We start from the raw sequence: 6,039 nt of genomic DNA, 5'->3' as shown, positions 1-6,039 counted from the left end.
GAATTCGCCGGCGACGCAGGTGAGGCGCGATCCCGCCGAGAGGAAGGGAGCAGAGGCGGTGCGTGTTATGCGCTGCCGGCGACGCAGAGGAGGCGCTGGAGAAGAGATGTGGAAATCGCGAGAGGTGACGGGAACAGCGACACAGAGGACGGCGAAGACCGCCGGTCGCCGGGATGAAGGGGAAGCCGCCGCCGTCCCCTTGTTCACAGAGGGTTTCTAATTTTGAGATAATTGAGTCTGAAGGGAGAAGATGTATAAGGGGAAGAAGGAGAGGGCTCCGGCGACGCCGGAGATGGCGATTCGCCGGAGATGGAAGAGTGGCTGTCGCCGCTGCTTTTTCTTCTTTAGAGAGAGTCATTTGGGAATGATTTTGAGAAATGTGGGAGAGAAAGAGAGAGTTGACCGATGGGTGAGGGAGTATAATGTGGGCTGCCCATTTCTAAATTTTGGCAGTTGGGCCAATTTATTTTAAATGGTTGTTGGGCCTTAGTAGTTAATTAAGAATTGGGCCAAGGAATTTCTATTGATTTGGGCCAGTGGATTTATTGTTTGGGCCGAGAGTTAAATTATGAGAAGTTGGGATTTAATTTAAGAAATGAGTTGGAGCTCAATTAATTAATTCCCGAATGATTTACTAAGTTTCCAAAGATGGAGAAAAATAGAGTTGGAGCTCGAAGGCCGAGGAATAAATTCCCAAATAATTTATTTAGATTCCGGGAAAATAAAGTAGTAAAGTGGGAGACGCAAAAGCCGACCGGCGTCGCCCCGCGACGCCATGGGCGGCCTTAAGAAAAATCCGAAGAAAAGGATTTAAGAAGAGACTTTCCAAGAATTCCTATTCTTATTAATAAGTGCCCGAATATTTAAGTTAGAGAAAACAGAATTTCTCCAAGTTAATAAAGAGAATAAATAAACTCTGCAGAGTAGTAAAGCCGAGGTAGGATTAAGAAAAAAAATCCTATAGGCCGAGACTGAGATGTAGGTGCTATCCAATAGGATGCATGCATTCTTTCTAGAGAGAAATAATTCAAGTATTAATTAGCGTGCTACGCTATTTATTTTCAAGGGATAAATTGCTCAAGGGCGAGTGAAGCCAAAGCGAGTAATTGAGTTGAGACATAAGCATATCAGGTGGGCTTTCTTTTAATATCCAGCACTATAGTGTGGATATAAAGCAAATATTTGTGAAATTATGAAAAATCATCTTTTCTCAAAATGAAGCAGTGATTAATTTAAAGTTGTTGTCATGCCATAAAATATTTGTATTGAGGCCTATCTGTTGGGGTTGTAGCCCGTGGGTTTTGGCGATGCCAGCCCGAGTTTAACGAATTCGGTTCCCAATAGGACCGCAAATCCTGTTCGGAATAATGTGCACGAGAGTCGTGAGCCATCAGCTGTTGGCCGGCGATGTGTCCGCTGAAGGTGGCCACCTTCACGGTACACGATTCACAGATATGGTAGAAATTTTGAAAGAACTTAGACTGCAGTCGGACTTTTAAGATCACAGAGAATTTAGTATGCTCGGGCCTTTTAAGAAAAACCCCCGTGTGATACTGTGGATGGATGACAGTTATATATATTGTATGTTTTGTTTTCGGCATGTGTCCATTGAGTACTCCTGTACTCAGCCCTGCATGTATTTATAAATGTGCAGGTTGAACGTCAAGAGAATAGAGATATGATCGGAGTCGATGCAACTAAATAATCAAGTGGATCTTTCACGATTCGTGTCTTCATACACGAAGTCGTCTAGTATGGACTTATTCCGCTGCTCTTTTGTGAAGTGAGACATCTTAGAATCTCACCTTCGAACTCTGATTTATTGATGTAATATTCATTCTAGTTCTAAGACCATGAAATGGTAATTTTGGCTTCTATTCTATGAAATGTTCGACTGGGCCTTCGAGTATATTCACAAGTTCTTTCCCCCCTTTTCTTCCCCGTTTCTTTAATCCCCCCATTAGTCGCAATTTACCCACTTTCTCTATCCTTAGCAAAGTGCGGTCGTGACATCAGCCCACCCTGATATCAGTTTACAGTCCAGGAACCAGATGAGAAGATCCGTGGTTTAGTACTAAAGATCTTCACGTGGAGAAGGCGCTAGCTATCTTCGATTCTTTGGAGAATCATCAAGGTATAATAGCTAAACCGTAGAAAAGCATGTTTTAGGTTTCAATTATTCTAAAGCATGATTTATTTGAGTTATGAGCATGATACATGTGATAATTGCGCGAATAGAATTTGTCTAAATAATCGACAAAATAGATCTTGATTATCTAGTTTATTTGTTGTGCATTAAACTCCGCACGCTTCCGCTGCCAGCCCCTTCAACTCGCTCATAGAAGGGCGCACAGGAGATCAGTTCTTATTAAATGTAAACTCTAAATATTGTAAAAACTTCAAATTACGATCAAAACTATTAGAAAATGTCAACATACAACAGATGATAAAATAATAGCAATAAAAAATGTGAACACAGTGTCAACGGTTGATGTTGTGTTGACATTTTTTGTTGCTATTTTTTTTTTATATTTTTAACAGTCCAGATCATAGTTTAGAGTTTGTACAATATATAGAATTTGCATTTTATCACTACTCTATAGGCTTTATGAATTATTGATATCACGCTTCAAATAATTAGATCGTAAAAAATCTTATTTTATTTTTTAAGGAATAAAATAAATTATTTTGTTATAATGATGTTATGTTTTTATATTTAATGATGTTATGCTTTATATTTATTGATTGTTTTGCATATTTAAATATATAAAAAACAAAACAAGTCGAAATCTTTGTTTTGGTAGACTGATTGTAGGCGTCGTTCACTGTAAGGTAACACGATCAGCTCTAAACAAAGGAAAACAGTATTTCACAAACTAATGGCTGTGACTACCTATCGTGAAAGTAGCAATATAAGTCCGTATATTTCCAAACCTAAACGAAATAAGATGACATTGGTGTGGTATAGCAATAAACAGATCTAACAACGAGACAAGTATTTTTGCTATTTACTGAAAAACGAGGTGTTGATAAACTAATATTTTAGTATTTCTTAATCAATAAATTTAGCTTTGAGTTATTGAGTATGCATTGCTTTAATTTATCAAATGGTGCGATTTTTCACAACCTAGAAATCCTGATATTTTGGATAATGGTAATTACTATCTAGCGGTGCTAGGATTGTTATTATGTTGAATTGTGCCCCGGTGATTCTGGTTTGATAATGTTCTCAAGAGAAGCTTGAAATAAACTTTTAATATTCGAAACCTAGCTAGTTGAAATTTTATTATGTGAATAATAAATAAGCATCTTGCTAAGTTTATTGGAGTTAATAAGATATTAAATAATTAAGTCAATACCAGACATTAAATAATTAATGAACATTTATATCTTAAGTGCGGGAAATAATTAATTAAAAGAGGAAATCCGGATTACTTATAGTTTTGGATTTGGAAAGGTAAGCCAATATTATTACTGTAGTGTCTGATAATAATATTTTGTTTGTGCTTGAATTAAACTGTGGTACAATTTAATTAATTAAAGTCAAATAGGTGTGACCTGCATCTAAACCTCCATAGATCTCTGATTGCGTCCAATGTGTAACTTAATATAAATATAAGAATATGAGACATAATCAAGTGAGAACACAAATTTTTTATCCCTTTCTCTCTTGGGCGACAAATTCTCTCTTCCCACTCTCTGTTGGATTTTTGTCTCTTCCTTATTCAAATCCTATATGGAGTATTTGATAAGATCAACCCACCTTGATATTAAAAATATAGTTTGGAAACCAGATAGTCTAGTATTGAAGTTCATCAAGTGAAGAAGTAGCAAGCTATGCAATTCTTTAAAGAATCATCAGGATTAATTGGTTCTCCACCGTGGAAAGCATGCTTTATGTTTCAATTAATCAAAAGCATGATGTAATTCAAGTTTTATGCAGGATACTTGTGATAACTGTGCTAATAAATTTAGCCTAAATAATCTGGTAAATAGATCAAATTGTGTAATTCCCATCAATATATGTGGTCATCTAAAATCATAATCATGTGTAAATTTATGCACAATTTCTCACTATAATACACTACTCAGGTTTGGATATTTGCTCAACATTCACGTATTCCATCAATTTCTCATATTTTAATTTTATCCCACAATAAGAATTACATTTTATCATTTCGATCTATTCTATAATAAAGTCACATTTCACTTTTAATATAAATGATAAGTAGGTCATACATTTCACTAATTCACTTCACTCACATTCCGATATAAAACCAATATAAAAAGGTACACATCATATCTCACTAACTTTTCCAACTAACTATTTTTTGCATTTCTTAAAACTCATGTCACACCGAACGTGACTCCTATTATAGAACGAAGAAAGTATTTTAATATATTTAATAAAAAAATAAATAGTGCGAGCGTTAAGGAAATTTGATTAGAAAATCTATGTGCTATAATCTCAAAAAAAAAATTGAAAACAATAGTAGGATTGTGTATAATAATAGATGCACACTATAACGCCTGGAAATGTTTGGCCCAATAAGCTAGAAAAGGAGGTGCCTGTTTTGTAAACTACTGACCTAATACTATTATAGCCCAATAAAATTAAGCCTCTCCTGCTAGGACTTGATTGATTAGTACGAAAATCCTTATTCACACACCGGTTTAGTTAGGTTGTTTTGTTTTCTTAACGGCGCCCAACATTATCTTGTGCAAACAAACAAGCACGCCATATAAGTGTAACACATGTCCCTTAGATCTGAGAATCTAATTGCAGAACCTAGATCGAAAGACGTGTTGGGAATATATCGAAGATTTTTTATTTTCGAGGATAGCTTAGGATGAATTTTTAAAATTACGAGTTAATTTGAAATAAATAAATTTATATGTATGGTATTAGATTATTGGTAACCATTTACATTAAATTTAAAATTACTTTAATATATATCTCATATTAAATATTGATTTTATTCCAATTATTTACATTAAATTTAAATTTAAAAAAATATTTATGTCTTACCTGTGCAATGCACGGTAAAAATGTGTATAACATCAAATGTATTGATTTCGGTTGTTTAGGAAGCAAGAAATAACTCCTAATTAGGCAATTTTTAATTTATCTGAATTAATGCTCAGGGTTTTCTTAACTGAATGCCCAAAAATGCTCTTATGTTTGGGAACATGGAATTGGAGGTGTGGAATTGGAATTGGAGCCTTCAATTCCAAATTTAATGTTTGGCACCACAAAAATGTTTGGATTTATAATTGAATTGCAATTCCAAATCTTCCAATTCCACAATTTGAATTCCATATCAAAGGTAGAAAATTTGAATTCCAAACAGTCATAAAATTCACTATATAGCCACAACACACACTGCACACATTTCACACACTACACACATTACACACATTTCACACACCACATATTTCACACATTTCACGCACTTCACACACTACACTCACTACACACATTTCACACAATACACACTACACACATTTCACACACTACACACACTACACAGATTTTACACACTTCACACACTACACACATTTCACACACTACACACACTACACACATTTCACACATTTCACACACTACACACACTACACATATTTCACACACTACACACATTTCACATATTTCACACACTACACACATTTCACGTATTTCACACATTATACAGTTTCTCAATCTTTTGTTATGATTAATTTACAATTAATTTAATATTTTATTGAATAAATACTTTTTTATTAATTTTTTTAAATTTTTTTTTATAAAATTTTTAAATTTTTTTTTCAATAAAAACTTGCCAGAGTAATAATGAACTATAAAAAAAATTTCAATAATTTTTTTTTAAAAGAAAAACTAATTTTTTTTAAAAAAAAACTAATTGTTTTTTTAAAAAAATTAAAAAAAAATTAAAAAACTTTTTAAATAAAAAAAACTATTTTTTTAAAAAAAATTGAAAAAAAAACTAAAATAAAAATTGAAATGTGTGTAGTGTGTGTAGTGTGTGAAATATTTGAAAT

The sequence above is a fragment of the Salvia hispanica genome, chromosome 3 (genome assembly GCF_023119035.1).
Source record: "Salvia hispanica cultivar TCC Black 2014 chromosome 3, UniMelb_Shisp_WGS_1.0, whole genome shotgun sequence".
Taxonomy (NCBI): Eukaryota; Viridiplantae; Streptophyta; class Magnoliopsida; order Lamiales; family Lamiaceae; genus Salvia; species Salvia hispanica.
This window is presented reverse-complemented; position numbering follows the sequence as displayed.